A 20017-nucleotide genomic window follows, 5' to 3' on the forward strand; every position below is an offset into this window, starting at 1 on the left:
AAAAGAAAGATCTGTAAATAGTTGCTAAAGCTTACTATGAGGATTATGACCAAACATGCTTCAGATGTTTCAGAATAATCAGAAGTTAGATGTCTGTTTCAAGGATTCAGTTGATATCAGCGAGGACTCTCTTTAGATGACTTTGGAAAGGTTATCAAAATTTCAGAAATTTTCCCCGTGGCAGTTTTTAAAACAATATAAGTGCTCATTCAACAACTATCTTTGGCCAGTTTTAGCTCTTGAGATGTATTAGTGAAGCAAATCAGATAAATTTTCATGCATGGGCCTTATAGTCCAACAGTAGATAGAGACAGTAAACAAAAATAAGTAAAGTTACATACTTTGTTAGGGAACTCCTTAGGACAAACAGAAAAGGTGAAGGAGGAGACACTCCAATTGTTTGTTTATTTTTGTTTATTCTTTAATTCATTTAATTAAAGGAATATTTATGTAGCCCCTACTACATATTAGACACTGACACTGTAGACTTTAGAGATAAAATGAAAAGGTAAGGTGCTCTGCCCTTGAGGAGTATACAGCATTGGGGAAGACAGACAAGCCAACATAATTATGATACAATGTAAGTGATGTGACAAGTAGCCCCAGATGACCTGGGATAGTTCTTGAAAGAGAAGTCACAATTTTGAATGACCTTCCAAGGTTTTTGTGAACCTCTGTTCTTTTGGGTAAGTGAATTTCCTTTTTATCTAACACATAACACATATTAATTGCTTAATAGATACTGTTTAGTTGAGTTGAACTGAATGTATGTTTCAGGTGTTCCCCAAGGGTGGATGTTATGATTTCCTTGCATGAGGGATACTTTTCTTTCTATACTTGATGATTCTCCTATTCACATTCCTTTTTTTTAAGTGCCTGCTTAGGTCCCTGTCTTTGTGCATTTCAGTGGGATTTGCTTTCTTAACTGCAAAACTTAATTTTATTTAATCACCTTGCATTAAATCAGTACCGCTAGCTTGTTGGCCATTGTCTGTTGTTACTAGTTGTTGAACCTAAAGCACCTATCAAAGGTTATAATACCTAGCTAGTCTGAGATTTAAGCTCAGTTTCTCTTACTCTAAAGACCACACATTGAACTACTATACCTCCTCTCTTCCCAGCCCTCCTGCCTGCCTTCCTTTATTCCTTATTTTATTCATTCCAGCCAATGTTTTATATCTTATGGTAGTGATGGACTGTAGTTTACATAACCATGATTTCTGTGAACTTGTAGTTGTCTCCTCTTTTTTACTACTAAGAGCAATGCTGCAGTGAATATCATGTCCTCCTTTGTTAGTTAATCTGTGTGAGTGTATCTGCAGGATAGATTTCTGGAATAGGAATTGCTGGGGCAGATATCTCTTTTAAGGACACCTTGCTGGCTCAGTTCATAGAGCATATGACTCTTAATCTCATAGTCATGAGTTCAAGCCCCAGATTGGGCACAGAGCCTACTTAAAATTTAAAAAAAAAAAAAAGATACCTGATGTGGGACTTGATCCCAGAACTCTGGGATCACTATGCCAGCTGAAGGCAGACACTTAACCAACTGAGCCATCCAGGCACTGCAAAATGGTATATAAATTTTCATCACCAATAATTAACATTTTCCTTTTTTTGTACCAAAGCCTTTTTATTTTTTTTATTGTTTTTTTATTTGACAGAGAAAGCATGAGCAGCAGGGAGGAGCAAGGGGAAAGGGAGAAGCAGACTCCCCACTAAGCAGGAAGCCTGATGTATGGGACTTGATCCCAGGACTCTGGGATCATGACCTGAGCCTAAGGCAAACACTCAGGTGCCTGAGCCACCCAGGTGCCCCTAGACTCATTAATACAGAATGTGGGGTGCCAGGCTGACTCAGTCAATAGGGCATGCAACTCGTGACTTCAGGGTCGTGAGTTGGACTCACATGTTGGGCGTAGAGCTTACTTTAAGAGAAAAATACAGGTTCTAATCTGTCCTTTTTTTTTTTTTTAAGTCTTTCATTTTTGCTGTTCTGAGAGGTGAGAATGTATCTCATTGCTGCCCTCATATTCATTTCCCTGATCACTCTGAGACTGAATACTTTTCACATGTGTGTTAAATATAAATATATAAATATATATATATATACACACACACACACTTAGGAAATTGCTTCTCATAGATTTTATAGGATGGATAATTTTTTCTTTTTTTTTTTTTTAAAGATTTTATTTATTTATTTGACACAGAGAGAGATCACAAGTAAGCAGAGAGGCAGGCAGAGATAGAGGGGGAAGCAGGCTCCCTGCTGAGCAGAGAGCCCGATGCGGGGCTCGATCCCAGGACCCTGGGATCATGACCTGAGCTGAAGGCAGAGGCTTTAACCCACTGAGCCACCCAGGCGCCCCAGGATAATTTTTTCTTAGTAACTTATCTGCCAAACTTTTTAAGTTAACATATCCTTGTAAATGTTTTCTTCCATTCAAACACTTGCCTTTCAACTTGGTTTATAATACAGTCATTATATAAATATTTTATATTTTTACAAAGCATATCTTTTAATTTGCTTTTTTTTCTTTTTTCTTTTTTTTTTTTTTTAAGATTTTATTTGTTTATTTGACAGGCAGAGATCACAAGTAGGCAGAGAGGCAGGTAGAGAGAGAGAGGAGGAAGCAGGCTCCCCACCGAGCAGAGAACCCGATGCGGGGCTTGATCCCAGGACCCTGAGATCATGACCTGAGCTGAAGGCAGAAGCTTTAACCCACTGAGCCACCCAGGCGCCCTTTTAATTTGATTTTAACGAGAAATTATTTCCCAGTCTGGGACCTATGAGTCCTGTCTTCGTTTCTTATTCTCTGATGCCCAGAAGATTGACATATTAATAGGAATCAATCTTTAATTAGCACAAGTGAGTTTGTTTGCAGCCAAATACAACCTCAATTAAAGTAATACCTTTCTTTAAAAAATAAATCACAGATTTTATTTTTTGAATACCTTGGGAAGTTTATAATATAATGAGCAGTTAGGATAAAAATATAGGAAGTAGTCACACTAGGAAAGAGTCCACATTATCATTTTTACTTATTCCCCATGTGTCTATTGACTTATTTAAAGATATCACAAACAAGGTTGTCATTCATACAGTCTGCACACCATACATGACAAAACAAAACAGAAAGCTAACATTCATGTAGATTACCACAGTAGTCCAGGTCTGAGGTCATTCAAACCTGGAGATGTGATTTGTATTTACAGACTAGATCGTCATTGAAGTAAGTACTTCAAGGACAGGAATTAGAACAGGGATTTCTAAATGTTGTCTGTCACCCTGTGATTTTGCAACCATTATAGGAAAAACTTACATAACAATGCTTAAAGCTATAATCATAACTATATTCTAAGTACTGAAAGGTTTTAGAATTGCTTTATCTTGCCTAACCAGGGCTTGGTCTTAAAAGTGTCTTGGGGCTCCTGGGTGGCTCAGTTGGTTGGGCATCTGGCTCTTGATTTCAGCTCAGGTCATGATTGGGGTCATGAGATCGAACTCTGCGTTGGGCTCCATGCTCAGCAGACAGCCTGCTTGAGATTCTCTCTCTTCTCTCCCTCAGCCCCTGACCCCCATGCTTGCATGCACACACTGTCTCTAAAATAAATATATCTTTTTTTTTTTTTTAATTGTGTTTTGGGAGCTCCTGGCTGGCTTTGTCTGTAGAACATGTGACTCTTGATCTTGACGTCATGAGCTGAAGCCCCACATTGGGCGTAGAGTTTACTTTAAAAAAAAAAAAAGCTCTCCACATAACATGGGGCTTGAACTCATGAGACTCAAGAGTCTCATGTGCTACCACTGAGCCAGCCAGGTGCCCCAGGCATAGAGCTTACTTAAAAATAGTGGGGCTCCTGGGTGGCTCAGTGGGTTAAAGCCTCTGCCTTCAGCTCAGGTCATGATCCCAGGGTCCTGGGATTGAGCCCCGCATTGGGCTCTCTGCTCAGCAGGGAGCCTGCTTCCTCCTCTATCTCTGCCTGCCTCTCTGCCTACTTCTGATCTCTGTCTGCCAAATAAATAAAAATAAAATCTTAAAAAAATATATTAAAAAAAATAATGATAATGCTTTCATACTGAATAGCATGTTGAAATAATATTTTTTATTTATTGGGTTAAAACATAGTATTAAAATTAATTTCTCTTGCGTTTTTTTGTTTTACCTTTAATGTGGCTAATAGAAAATTTGAAATTACTTGTGTGGCTCACATAGTCAGTTGGATAGCTCTGACTTGGAGGAACCACAGTGCAACTGAAATCAATGATGGTATTTACAGTAACAACTAATACTGACTCACTGTTACTGAAAGAATTAACTGAGAATATCTTTTTTTTTTTTTTTTTAAGATTTTATTTGAGAACAGAAGAGAGCGCAAGCAGGGGAAGCAGCAGAGGTAGAGGGAGAAGCAGGCTCCCTACTGAGCAGGGAGCCTAGTGCAGGGCTCAGATCCATCCTGGGACCTTGGGATCATGGCCTGACCCAAAGGCAGATGCTTAACCGACTGAGCCCTCCAGGTCCCCCTCAACTGAGAATATCAAAACTTTTATTTTTTTACAAGATTTTATTTATTTATTTGACAGAGAAAGAGCGAGAGAGGGACCAAAGGCCAGGGGTAGGGGCGCGGAGGCAGGTGGTGGGAGAGGGAGAAGCAGGCTTCCGAGGAGCAGGGAGCCCAATGCGGGGAGCCAAAGGCAGACACTTAATGACTGAGCCACCCAGGCACCCCATATCAAAACTTTTATAGCTCTACAAAAATACATAGCTGATACCAGGAAAGCAAAAGCTGTTTTATTTCTTGAATGCATTTTATAAGCTTCGTTATCTCTTGATTGAATAGATCTAAATTTATGTTTCCTTAAGTCTCTAGTGATGTAACTCAATAAAAATTGTTAGGGGTTCCTGTGTACCTACTTCTCCCTCTCCCTATGCCCCTCGTCCTTGCTTGTGTGCTCCGTCTCTCTCTCTCTCTCAAGTAAATAAATAAAATCTTTTAAATAAATAAATAATGTCAGCGGGTGGGGGGAGGGGCACTTGGGTGACTCAGTTAAGCAGCTGACTCTTGAGTTTTTGTTTTGTTTTTTTAAAGATTTTATTTATTTGAGAGAGAAGGAGCAAGAGAACATGAGAAGGGGGAGGGTCAGACAGAGAGGCAGACTCCCTGCTGAGCAGGGAGCCCAACTGGGTTCTTGATCCAGGACTCTAGGATCATGACCTAAGCCAAAGGCAGTCGCCCAACCAACTGAGCCACACAGGCGCCCTGAGTCTTGATTTTGGCTCAGGTTCGGATCCCAGGGTCATGAAATCAAGCCCCGAGTTGGTGTCAAGAGTCTGCTTGAGTTTCCCTTGCCACTCCCACTTGTGCTCTGTCTCTATCTCTCTCAAATCTTTAAAAGAAAAATTGTCAGGGGTGCCTCATAGAACATGTGACTCTAGATCTCAGGATTGTGAGTTTATGCCCTATTTGGGCATACAGCTTTAAAAATGTCAGGATTTAAGGGGTTTTTTTCCCCCTATTTTTGAAGAACTTTTTATGGAATTACTTACAAAATAACCATTCAGACACACACCTGCCTAATCCTTATTTCAAATTAAGTGATAATATACAAAAATTGGATGGATATATTAAAATTGATATTCTATGGGTTAACTAGCAAATTCATTATATGGTTGATAAATTAGATTTTGCCAATGGATATGGTCAAATAATAATGTATAACCCAAAGTAATAATAATGAATATCTTATAGTACTTAAGTATTACAAAATCCATTATTTGTGTTACAGTATAATCCACAAACTAAGCTATGCAAGAAATACAACTTTCTTTTCTTTTTTTTTTTTTTTTAAGATTTTATTTATTTGACAGAGATCACAAGTAGGCAGAGAGGCAGGCAGAGAGAGAGGAAGGGAAACAGGCTCCCCGCTGAGCAGAGAGCCCGATGTGGGGCTCGATCCCAGGACCCTGGGATCATGACCTGAGCCGAAGGCAGAGGCTTTAATCCACTGAGCCACCCAGGCGCCCCCAACTTCATTTTCTTAAAATTCAACTTAATCTCTATTTCAAGCCTCATATCCCACAAAATTCTTTTTTTTTTTTAAGATTTTTATTTATTTATTTGACAGAGAGATACAGTGAGAGAGGGAACACAAGCAGGGGGAGTATGAGAGGGAGAAACAGGCTTCCTGCTGAGCACGGAACCTGATGCGGCTCGATCCCAGGACCCCGGGATCACAACCCGGGCCAAAGGCAGCTGCTTAATGACTGAGCCACACAGGTGCTCCCACATCCCACAAGATTTTTAACCTCAGTCAATTTAGGGTTCTCTCCCTTTTTCTTAGAGTTGAATCAGCGTTCTAGGTGCTTACGCAATACCAGATGAGAGGGGCACCCATTTGTCTCCAGTCATATTATCTGAAAAGGCCACTATCCCAGTTAGTTCCAAATCATTCATTTATAGGTATCCCTATTAGCTCAATAGTTCTCAGGCTACTTCTCAGGCATGCACAGAACTCAAAAGGACAGAGCTTTTGTGCTGTGCTATAACTTGCCCAGTTCAGGCCAGTTCAGTTCTTCATCTGTCAGGGTAAGGATAGGTCCGCGTGGGATCCAGCAACATGTTTACAGAAGAAGTATGCAAGACAGGGAAAAGTAACAGAAAAAAGAATAAGTGTTCAAGACCAAGTGAGAAATTGTATTATTTACTTTTTTTTTCTTTTTAAGGAGACTCTATGCCCAATACGGTGCTTGAACTCATGACCCTAAGATCAAGAGTCGCATGCTCTCTCTACTAACTGAGCCAGTCAGGCGCCCTTGCCGCTTTTATTTACCATTCTTTGGTTGCAAGAAATAGAAACTAACTCCACTAGATTAAGCAAAGGAAAAAATATTGTAATTATGTGAGAGACTTGTGAAATCTAAGGAAGTGTATGAATAATAAGCCTCATGAAGTGCAGGAGTCCAGGCAGCTATGGGTTTCCTGACAGGACTTTTTAGAGAGGCTACTTCAGTTTCCTGTTGATTCAGCAACTGTGTTCTTCAGGCTCATGGACTCTCCGTTTAAAATTCCCATTTTCCTGAGGAGACAGACTCTGATCACCAAGCTTAAATCAAGTGCATTCTTGCATCAACCAATTATACTCACACTAGGACTACAGGTTTGGGATTCATTCTTAAAAAGGGCAAAGGTTGTTAGCTGACCTTTGTTACCATCTAACCTACTAATTATTTTATATCAGTAGAGTTAAGAAGACAGCAGGTGTAAAAATACTAAAGGAGGAACTTGCCTGGTGTATTTGGGACACAGCAAAAAAATCTCAGCAGCTGAAGAAAATTGGTAAAAAGAAAATGGGAGAACATAAAGAATGGGATAGGGGGCTCCTGGGTGGCTCAGTGGATTAAAGCCTCTGCCTTCGGCTCGGGTCATGATCCCAGGGTCCTGGGATCGAGCCCCGCATCGGGCTCTCTGCTCAGCAGGGAGCCTGCTTCCCTTCCTCTCCCTCTCTCTCTGCCCACCTCTCTGCCTACTTGAGATCTCTGCCTGTCAAATAAATAGATAAAATCTTAAAAAAAAAAAAAAGAAAGAAACTAGTTCTTTACATTGGCATACATATATGCAATCGAGTGCTCTGCAAAGGTTAAGATTGAAGTGGATGAGATGTTACAAGTCACTTATAAATTATGAGCCCATCTGGGTAAATACATTAATGTGTCCACTTTACAGAAGCATGTATCATATGTGTGCTGTTACATACATTAAACACATTTTGTTTTTAAGGTTTTTATTTCTTTGACAGAGAGATAGCACAAGTAGGCAGAGAGACAGGCAGAGAGAGAGGGAGAAGCCAGCTCTCTGCTGAGCATGGAGCCCAACACAGGCCTCAGTCCCAGGGCTCTGGGATCATGACCCAAGCCAAAGGTGGCTGCTTAACCGATTGAGCCACACAGGCGCCCCTAAACACATTTTAAATAATACGCAGGAAATTGATAACCGATCCCTTTGGTGAAGAATTGAAGTGAAGACAGACTTTTTTATTTCATGTCTTTGTGTCCTGTTTGCATTTTTTTTTTAAGATTTTATTTATTTGAGAGACAGTGCCTGTGATCAGTGAGGGAAGGAGGGGGTTGGGCACAGCAGAGGGAGAGGGCTGTGCTGAGCATGAAGCCCCGACTCTGGGGGTCCCATCCTGGGACCCTGAGATCATGACCCCAGCGGAAACCAAGAGTTAGCCTTGTTAACCAACTGAGCCACCCAGGCACTGCTGTTTGCATATTTTAATAAACATGAATTTTATTCAATTTTAAAAATATGAATAGAAGTTGAAGAATCCTTCAGATACAATCCCCACATTTAATTTGAGAACCCTTGTTGACAACTGTGCAATAAGACATTGGCCCTTGAACTTAAATTACTGTGTTGAAAATGGTCTGAAAATTCTAGGAGTATGAGTATGTGGTGACCCACTTAAAATTGTTGATTTAAACTATTAAAATTGTTGGTTTAAACTTTGAATCAGGCCATTTTCACAGTCATGATTTTCAAGCTCCCTAGAATAAAATCAGACTGATAATTAGTATGCATATCTATTACTCAGGAAATCCAAACAGTTTTAAAAGAAAGTAATGGAAAAAACAAAAAGAAAAGAATGTTTTGGAGCTTTAGCAGCTATTACTAAGGAAACCAACTCTATTTGCCCTGTCACTAGATTTAAAAAAAAAAAAAAAAAAGCCATAAAGGCAGCCAGAAACAGCAATAACTTTAAATTTTTATATTTTTAAAATTAAAATTTATTTAAGTAATCTCTATACCCTACATGGGGTTTGAACTCACAACCTTGAGATCAACAGTCAAATGCTCCACCAAAAGCCAGCCAGGCCTTACACTGAGGTTGTGAGTTAAAGCCTCCAGGTTGGGTATGGAGCCTACTTAAAAATGGAGGGACATCTGAATGTCTCAGTTGGGCATCTGACTTTTGGTCTTGGCTTGGGTCTTAATCTCAGGGTCATGGGTTTGAGCCCCGTGTTGGGCCTACTAAAAGAAATTTAAAGAAAAATTTTCTAAGAAAAAAAATTCTTCCTCTATTTTTATATTTGAGTTACACAAATAACAGAAATTCACTAAAGAAAAAAACAGAAATATATATGAGAACAAAAAGGAAAAAGAAATCATCAATTTTTTTTTAAGTTTTTATTTACTTATTTGAGAGAGATAGAAAGAGAGAGCACAAGTGGGGGACAGGGGAGAGGTAGGTGGGGAAAGGGAGAAGCTGAGTGGGGAGCCCGATGTGGGACTCATCCCAGGACCCTGAGACCATGACCTGAGCCAAAAGCAGACACATAACCGACTGAGCCACCCAGGCACCCCAGAAGTGACCAAAATTTTATACATGTTATTACACTGTTTCATAACTTCCCATGTTTACTGAAGAGTATACTGTAAAGATTTTTCTGTCAATAGATACTATCTTATCTGATTTTTTTAATTTTTATTTTTTTTCTAAGAGTTTTATTTTTAAGTAATGTCTACACCCAACAAGAGGCTCAGACTTACAACCCCAAGATCAAGAGTTGCATGTTCTTCCGAGTGAGCCAGCCAGATGCCCATCCAAGGCAGGTTTTTAATCTGTAATACATAGATAGTAGTAGTATGTACCATCTAGCACATTCTTGGTATATGGTAGTCGGTCAGTTGTGAATCTTTCAATAATAGCATCATTATTTTGAATAGCTACTCGGTACACCATTATGTTATCTACTATAGCTTAAGATTTATTCTATTTTATTTTTAAATAATCTCTACACACAACATGGGGCTCAAAAATACAGCCCTGAGATCAAGAGTCACATATTCTACTGACTTGAGCCAGCCGGGTTAGCCCCCTGTTATAACCTATTAGTCAACTCATTATTGCTTGACATTTGTTTTTCTAATTTATTATTATTTTATGCGTGTATTTAGGCCAAATTCCTAGAAGTGTTGAGGCACCAGGGTGGCACAGTCGATTGAGCAACCAACTCTTGAATTCAGCTCAGGTCACCATCTCAGAGTCCTGGGCGCGGGCCTACGTCAGGATCCATACTCTCTCCCTCTCCCTCTGCCCCTTCCACTCATGCTCTCAATCTATCTCTCTAAAATAAATAAATCAGTCTTAAAAAAAAAATTCCTAGAAGTGTTCATGACAGATAAGGGGTGGAATACAACGGAAGGGGTCCATGAATTCCTAAAAGCCTGCTAAATATTACTCTTTTTTTTAAAGATTTGTTTATTTATTTGAGAGAGAACAGGAATGGGGAGAGGGTCAGGGGTAGATGGAGAGAATCTCAAGCAGACTCCCTGCTGAGTGAACAGCCTGAGGTGGGGCTCCATCTCACGACCCTAGATCATGACCTGACCCAAAGCCAGGGGTTGTAGGCTTAACCAGCTGAGTCACCTACATGTCCCGAGAGCCTGCTAAATCATTCTGAAAGCACTTTTTTTTCCCCTCTCCTGTAAAGTTGATATGGTTTTTGGCCTGCATGACAAGAAACTACCTTGCTACTACGACCATGACTGACTAGACCAGAGCCAAAGGCAAATGTGTGGGCTGGACCTCAGAGAGGTCAAGAGTCTCTAGGGAGTCTCATAATCAAATCCCATCCAGTTGGTTTGCCACTGGACGCCAGATCATCTTCTCTCTCGGGTGGTAGGTCTCTCAGGAGCAAGCTGAAGTTGTGTGGTGGTACTCCAAGAGGATTGCTTTCATCACAAGGTTGTCTGAAGAGCTGAGGGGTTCACATCTGTGTCTTACACTGAAGTAATCTGGGCATGTCCCTCTCCTACCACTTTATAGAACCTTATCTTCCATCTTCAGAATGAAACAGGAGAACCTGAAAGGTAGGAAAACATGAGACATTTTTAAGGCAGTATAAATTTTTCATGTTCTGAATACACCTGTCATGTTTCTGAGCACCACCTGAACTGTTGTCTCTATCCATGCCAGCATTATAAATACTCATACGTGCTGTTTCTTTCCAATTGTGGGTTTAGTGTTTTGGTGGGCTGATAAAAAACACTGCCTCCTGGGGCACCTGGCTGGCTCAGTCAGTGGAGCATGTGCCTCTTGATCTTAGGGTTGTGAGTTCAAGTTCCACATTAGGCATAGAGCTTACTTTTCATTTTTTAATTTTTTTTAAGATTTTTATTTATTTATTTGACAGAGAGAGATCACAAGCAGGCAGAGAGGCAGGCAGAGAGAGAGGGGGAAGCAGGCTCCCCACTGAGCAGAGAGCCCGATGTGGGGCTCGATCCCAGGACCCTGGGATCACTACCTGAGCCGAAGGCAAAGGCTTTAACCCACTGATCCACCCAGGCGCCCCAGAGCTTACTTTTTAAAAAATAGTAAAAAATAATATAAGGGGCACCTCGGTGGCTCAGTGGGTTAAGCTCTGCCTTCAGCTCAAGTTGTGATCTCAGAGTCCTGGGATGGAGCCCCGGATCAGGCTCTCTGCTCGGCAGGGAGCCTGCTTCCCTTCTCTCTGCCTGCCTCTCTGCCTACTTGTGATCTCTCTCACTCTCTGTCAAATAAATAAAAACAAAATCTTAAAAAAAATTTTTTTAAAAACTGACTTTCTAAGAGTAAGCTGTCTGCAAACCTCTGATCATATCGTAGTATGGACTTGAATTTCCCATTGATCCTACCCAAGACTCAGATTCTCAACACTGTTCTTTGCTTCTATGGACATATTTTGGTTTGGATGATGCTGGCATTGGTCTCAACTTTAATATATCATATTTCAAATTCTCTTAGATTACTTTTAACCCACTGAGCCACCCAGGCGCCCCTCTCTTAGATTACTTTTAAAGGAGAAAAGCTGACCTCAGTGTCAATGAATAAATAGATTTTTCAGTTTAACAATGGACCAATTCTCTATTACTTATTTATCCTCTCTAACCAAAAATTATCCACTTTGATTTTCCAGGTGGCCTGAAGTTCATCTCCCTATCCATATTTGATTTTGAGTGTGTGGGAGGAGGGACCTAACCTACAGTGTATTTTATTTTATTTTATTCTTTAAAGATCTTATTTATTTTATTTGAGAGAGAAAGAGAATGTGAGCAGGGAGAGCGGGTAGAGCAGATGGAGAGGGAGAAATAGGTTTCTGCTGAGCAGGAATCCGGACACAGACCTCAAGCCCAAGACTCTAAGATCAAAACCTGAGCTGAAGACAGACACTTAACCAACTGAGCCACCCAGGTGCCCCAAGTGTGTATTTTTAAAGATTTTACTTTTAAGCAATCTCTACAACCAATACGGGGCTTGAACTCACAGCCCTGAGATCAAGAATTGCATGTTCCATTGACTGACCCAGCCAGGCACCCCCCATAGTGTATTTAATCCTATGTAATATATAGTGGGTACAATTTCTTTCTGACTGTAAAACAAGTGTAGTTAGGTGAAAAAGCAAGTTTAAGAGTAGAATGATTTCACTTACATAAAACAAGTGTATACATACATACAGATACAAAATGTGTATATGCATACAAAAAATATGGACAAATATAAACCAAAATATTAACTAGTTATATCTGCAGAGTGGGCTGGGGTGTAGATTTTCACATTTAATTTATACATCTCTGTATTAATTAATACTAAAAGCTAATACAGGTGTTATTGTGCCAGGCACTATAGCAAGCACTATAAATTTCTCAAGTCATACTTTCTTTTTTTTTTTTTAAGATTTTATTTATTTATTTGAGAGAGAGAGAGAGAGTGAGAGAGAGCACAAGAGGGAGGAGAGTCAAAGGAAGAAGTAGACTCCCCACTGAGCAAGGAGCCCAATGGGGGACTTGATCCCAGGACTCCTGAGCCAAAGGCAGTCACTCAACTGACTGAGCCACCCAGGTGCCCCGAAGTCATACTTTCCTATAACAATCCTATGAGTTAGATACATTTTATAGATGAAGAAACTAAGGATCAGAGAGATTAAGAAACTTGTCCAAGACCACACAGCTAGTAAATGGCAAAACTGGAATTTTTTTTTTTTTTTTAAGATCTTATTTATTTGAGAGAGCAAGAGTATATGAGTGGGGGTGGGTGAGGGGCTGAGGGGGGAGATAAAGAGAGAGAAGCAGACTCTCCACTGAACAGGAAACCCGACTCAGGGCTCCATCCCACGACGCCAAGATCATGCCCTGAGCCAAAGGCAGATGGTCAACCAACTGAGCCATCCAGATGCCACAGAACTGGAATTTCAAACCAGGTCTCACCAGTGGCTCGATAAGTGCCTGGTGCATAGAAACCATCAAAAAAGAATATGTTTGGGGCATCTGGGTGGCTCAGTGGGTTAAGCCTCTGCCTTCTGCTCAGGTCATGATCTCAGGGTCCTGGGATCAAGCCCCAAATCGGGCTCTCTGCTCAGCAGGGAGCCTGCTTCCCCCTCCCCCTCTGTCTGCCTCTCTGCCTACTTGTGATTTCTCTCTCTCTCTCTGTCAAATAAATAAAATTTAAAATCTTAAAAAAAAAAAGAATATGTTGGTCATCTCAATAAATGCAGAAGTATTTGACAAAATTCAACATCTTTCATGAAACACTCAAATTAGGTACAGAAGGAATACATATCGACATAATAAACACTTTGTATGACAAGCCCATTGCTAACAACATACTCAGTGAAAAGCTAAAAGTCTTTCCTTTAAGATGAGGAATAAGAAAAAGGTATCCACCCTTACCACTTCTATATGTACTGGGTTAAAACAACCAGGCAGCAAAAAGAACTAAAATGCATCCAAATAGAAAAGAAAGAAATAAAATTATCAAGGCACCTGGGTGACTCAGTCAAGTATTTGTCCTCAGCTCATGTTTGGGCTCCCGGGGTCCTAGGATCAAGCCGCACGTTACCCACATCAGGCTATCTGCTTAGTGGGAGTCTGCATCTCCCTCTCCCTCTGCCTTCTGCTCCCCCTGCTTGTCCTCCCTCTCTGTCGAATACATAAATAAATCTTAAAAATTATCTGTTTGAAGGTGCCATGCTCTTATGTATAAAAAGCACTCCACACTCCTCTGAAAACTGTTAAAACTATTAAATGAATTCAGTAAAGTTCAAGGATAAAAAAAACAATACATAAAAGTCAATTGCGTTTCTATTCAGTAACAATGAACTATTCATACTTCCATTTATAATAGCATCAAAAAGAATAAAGCATGGGGTTCCTGGCTGGCTCGGTCAGAGAGCATACAAATCTTGATCTCAAGGTTGTGAGTTCAAGGCCCCCATTGGCAGTAGAATTTGCTTAAAAAAAATTAAATATGTCAGAAGAAATTTAAACAAGGAGCTGAAAGACTTACATACTGAAAACCATAACACATTGATGAAAGAAAACAAAGAAGACACAAATAAATGGAAAGATGCCTTATGTTTATGAATTGGAAGAATTAAAATTGTTAAAATGTCCTTACTACCCAAACCAATCTATAGATTAATTGCAGTCCCTATCAAAATTCCAATGGCATTTTTCACAGAAATAGGAAAAAAAAAAAAAAGCCTAAAATTTGTATGGGAACACAAAGCCAGAGCAATTCAAAGAAAGAACAAAGCTAGGAAAAAAAGAAAAAAAAAAAAAAAAAAAGAACAAAGCTAGAGGTGCTAGAGGCATTATACTCCCTGATTTTTCAAACTATATTACAAAGCTATAGTATTTAAAAAAAAAAAAAAAGCATGTTACTGGCATAAGAACAAACACACAGACCAATGAAACAGAATAGATAGTCCAGAAATAAACCCATGCACATAGTCAACTAATTTTTTACAAGGGCACCAATAATACACAATGGGTAAAGTATAATCTTTTCAACAAATGGTGTTGGGTAAACTGGACAGATACATACAAAAGAATGAAATCAGACCCTTAACACTGTATACTCAGCGCAGAGTCTGCTTGAGATTCCCTCTCCCTCTGCCCCTCCCCCTCCATCCCACTCGTGCATTTTCTCTCTCTCTAAAATAAATAAATCTTTAAAAAAATAATACTGTATTGTGTACTTGAAATGTGATATGAAAGTAAATCTTCACTGTTCTCACCACAAAAAAGGGAAGAAAAATTAAAAATTGGTAACTTGTGAGGTGATGGATGTGTTAACTAACTTGAGTGTGGTCGGGGCGCCTGGGTAGCTCAGTGGGAATCATCTGCCTTCGGCTGGGGTCATGATCTCTTGGCATCCTGGGATCCAGTCCTATATCAGGCTCCCTGCTCGGTAGGAGGTCTATTTCTCCCACTCCCTTTGCTCCCCTCCTCCTACCCCCTCCCTGCTTATGCTCTCTGCTCTCTCTCAAATAAATAAATAAAATCTTTAAAAAAAACCCCAAAAACTTGATTGTGGCTCTCATTTCACAATGTATACATCAAATAAATCATTGTGTTATCCACCCTTAAAAAGGATAAAAGATTATAGATTAAGTTTATTTTAATTATAAAAGAATAAACTATTTTTATTGCTGAAGAAATATTCATTTACATATAATATTAACTTGAAATTATTCCTATTTATTGACATTTTCTTGCACCCAGTCCATCTTGAAGTACTGCCAAGAAATATATGCCAAAATAGCCTGGGTAATTCTTTTCACTTATTCTTTAAATCAGATTTTAACTAATTTAGACATCTTTCTCCATTGGTTTAATTTGTGAGGCCAACATCTATGAAATCATATGGAAGTATATTAACTGTGGACCTGGGTTCTACTGAATATTGCCCATCATAGACAGCAACCTTGGTAGGATATATAGGGAGTATTTCATGATATTTATGACTCTGGACTCAAAACCCTATCGTCACTTACTAGCTAACTACTTTTGGTAAGTTATTTTACCTTTTTGTGCCTTAGCATGGGGCACTCTGGCATGTAGCAAGGGCTTTACACTTGGTCATTACTATAAGAATCAAAATTGAATCCCTGGGGCGCCTGGGTGGCTCAGTGGGTTAAAGCCTCTGCCTTCGGCTCAGGTCATGATCCCAGGGTTCTGGGATGGAGCCCCGCATCCGTCTCTCTGCCCAGCGGGGAGCTTGCTTCCCCCCCTCTCTCTGCCTGCCTCTCTGCCTACTTGTGATCTCTGTCCGTCAAATAAATAAATAAAATCTTTAAAAAAAAAAAAAAGAATTTTCAGGTCTCAAGGTAATAAATATCATTTTGATGTGCACAGTGAAAGAACAACAAAAAATGCTTATTGATTGACCTATAAGCAAACATGGGTAATCTTCCTTTTTTTTGCCAAATTTTGCACATTTCTTTGACCTGCTTTTTTCTATTCTTTTCTCATTCTTATGTTTTCAGTCTTCAGTTTCTTTTCTAGTTCTTTGTATAAATTCCTCATTTTTGTTATTTTATTTTCTTATGTTTTCCCTTATAAAACAGGTTCCTTTTTTCTTTTTTTTTTTTTTTTAATATGTTATTTATTTGAAGGAGGTAGGAAACAGGAGCATAAGCAGGAGGAGGGGCAGAGGGCAAAGGGAAGCCGACTCCTCACTGAGCAGGGAGAGCCAGCTGGGCTTGATCTCAGGACCCTAGGATCATGCCTGGAGCAGAAGGCAGATGCTTAACCTACTGAGCCACTCAGGCACCCCAAAACACAGTTTCCATTAAGAATCAATAAAGGAGAGGTGCTCTCTCCCCACTCATTCTCTCTCTGTCTCTCAAATAAATAAATAAAATCTTAAAAAAAAAAAACAGAAAAACTCACAGTCTTAAATCTATATAAGTAATTAATTTAGAAACTTCTTTAATTTCTGTAATATAAGAACTAAAAATCCCTTGAATGTAGAACAGATTCAACAAGTTAAACATCTATTGATGGTTCTAAAAGTTCAGATTCTTTCTGAAGCAGGGATAGGTAGGTCTGAGAAAGGAGGGCTGCATTTGGAATAATCATTCCAAGCATCATCAGGTAAATAATCCTTATGTTACAGATGAGAAACAGAAGTCCTGAGTTATTCAATCACTTACCCAAAGTCACAGGACAAATGGAATTGTCCCAGATGCTGGAGTTAGGTGCTAAAGCCAACACTAGGAAAACACCACTAATCGTCAAATTTATCCAGGGGAAAAAGAATCCCCCAGGAATATGCCTCATTAGAAAAATTAATTTTTTAACTTCAACAGAGCCAATTTTCCCATTATTAGAAGCAATCCCTGTTCCTTCCCGTGGACAGTGTTGTATGAGAAGGTTGTGTCCTATGACAAGTGAATCTTTTTTTTTTTTTTTTAAGTTATCTCTACACCCAGTTGTGGGGCTTAAACTCATAACCCTGAGATCAAGAGTCACAACCCACTGAGTTGACAAGGTACCCGAAGTGAATCTTTATTTATTTATTTATTTATTTTTAATTTATTTGACAAACAGAGATCACAAGCAGGCAGAGAGGCAGGAAGAGAGAGAGAGAGAGAGAGAGAGAGAAGAAGGAAGCAGGCTCCCCACCAAGCAGAGAGCCCGATGAGGGGCTCCATCCCAGACCCTGGGACCATGACCTGAGCCGAAGGCAGAGGCTTTAACCCACTGAGCCACCCAGGCATCCCCCCAAGTGAATCTTTAAATGCTGAATCACACACAAGTGTAGCTCAATGTTCACACTCTGAAAAGAATTTAGAAAATGAAGCCTGGGAAGAGTTTATTCCTATTTTCCAATTAAGACTTCTTCATAGGGGCACCTGGGTGGCTCAGTGGGTTAAGCCTCTACCTTCAGCTCAGGTCATGATCCCAGGGTTGGGGATCAAGCCCCACATCAGGCTCCCTGCTCAGTGGGGAGCCTGCTTCCCCCTCTCTCTGCCTGCCTCTCTGCCTACTTGTGATCTCTCTCTCTCTGTCAAATAAATAAATAAAATTAAAAAAAAAAAGACTTCTTCATACAATTAAATTATTACACTGCCCTTCCTCTCCCCTTCTTCCTTTTCTTTGCTTCACTCCTTTTTCTCCCTCTCTCCTTCCTCAGTTTGGAGGGTTTGTTATTTAAGGCAAATGCCTATATTTCTTGACCCCACCAAGGCCGATAGGCCCTTTGGAATATTAGAGGTACTGGAACAATGAGAACAGAGAAGGAAGTGTTAGAATGATAAGCATCTGCTATCAAAGAATCTGCCTGGTGATTTTCTTTGGTTTACATCAGGTAGGAAGTATTTACCTTTTTTCTCACCATTCCAATAACTTGCTCTCCCAAACCCCAGACCTCATTTCTCAATACTTAATATAATTTTGGCCAAAAAGTTAGTGCTGCTATTTAAACATTTGGAACTGAATCTATGGGTTCCACTTTTCAGTACTTTGGTTTGCCTAGCTCCTTAATGGGTTTGAAGAAGTTTCACTTGGAAATCATCCCCCCCCACGAGGCTATCAAGCCTTGGCAAAATTCCCACACCGATTTGTTATCCATCCAATCTGCTTTTGATTGAAATTCACCATAGTATCCTGGAGTTGTGTGGACCCCCGAGTGAACAATTACAGCTCAATTACAGATTGCTTCTTATATATGTAGAATATTAAAATTTTAGGGGCGCCTGGGTGGCTCAGTGGGTTAAAGCCTCTGCCTTCGGCTCAGGTCATGGTCCCAGGGTCCTGGGATCGAGCCCCACATCAGGCTCTCTGCTCAGCGGGGAGCCTGCTTCCCTTCCTTTCTCTCTTCCTGCCTCTCTACCTACTTGTGATCTCTGTCTGTCAAATAAATAAATAAAATCTTTTAAAAAAAAATATTAAAATTTTAAAACATAGAAGTTCATGCTAGAACCAGACAGTGTAACATCACATTTTCCCTTTTCTTGAATACACTTGGCATATCTAAAAGATTAAGTTTTTTAAAAGCTATATTCAGCCTTGTTTCTACTCCAGTTAAAGGCCGTGAAATGTTGAGTAGATGCAATTGCGTTCGATGTAGCCGACAGCGTACACAAAGGTTCTGGGGAGCAAAGGCTGCCCTGGTTTGAATGAGGCTGAACATTGAAGGTTTTGCAGCTCAGGGCAGGTGGAGCGGCTTCAGAAATGTATTTCAGAAATACAGTGTTGAGATTGGTTCGGGAAATCTTGAACTACTTTTGCATGATCGAGTTCAGGGTATCAGTCCAAGGCTATTCTTTCTAGCACACATTTACAATAGAACTATTTTACGCGGTGATGCTGGAGGAAATAGGACAGGGAGCTGTGAAAGCAAATTAAGTATACAAACAACAGGAGAAAGGCTAATAGTGCAAATTATTATTATATTACCTTATGCGCAGTAATTCTTGCTTTAAATGGCCTATGTTGCCAACTGTATAACTTACGGATTTTACTTCTATATCGATGCTCATTTTAGATGTCAACTTTTTTCAAAATTGCTTTTATCACATCACTGCCTCATTTGTGAATCTATCAAGATTCCCTGTTTACTGGTTACCATATCTCTTAGCTTAGCATTCTGGGCTCACTGTCAACTCCCCAGCCTCATCTTTTGTTATTCCCTAACATGACCTTCTTCTTGAGCCAAGTTAATTGGCAGATAGCACCCAGCACATGACTTGCTAGTTCCTCTCTGTGGGCCCCTGGAAAGGCCATTCTTTAAACCTGGAATAGCTTTCCCAGTCTCTGCCAATCTGTATCCATCATTTCCTCTCAGAGCTGATCCAAAACTTAATTTTCTCCAGGGAGCTTTCCCATTCTGATGACTTATTTACTGCATATTCCCAATCACTTAAGCTCTCAGGTGCTTCTTACTGGGGTCCTTGTTAATTTCCTTAAATTACTTCATGTGATTGTTGTCTTTACAGAACTGGGGCTGATTCTTTGTTTCTTTGTTATTTGAGCTGAATTTAGCCCTCTGTAGCAATAACTGCTGTCTTCTGTGGGAGGTTCAAATGCTATTGCCACTACTTGTCATAAATGTCAGAGTTAATTGTTTAATATTTGTAAGCCACTGTACAGGCTTTGTGCTCAAAGAAAGATTGCAAGGCATAAATATAGCAAGCATGTGGGTTAAACTGATACATGGAATTGGGCACATAAACCAAGTGGGAAA

Source organism: Martes martes (assembly GCF_963455335.1).
Source record: "Martes martes genome assembly, chromosome: 2".
Taxonomy (NCBI): Eukaryota; Metazoa; Chordata; class Mammalia; order Carnivora; family Mustelidae; genus Martes; species Martes martes.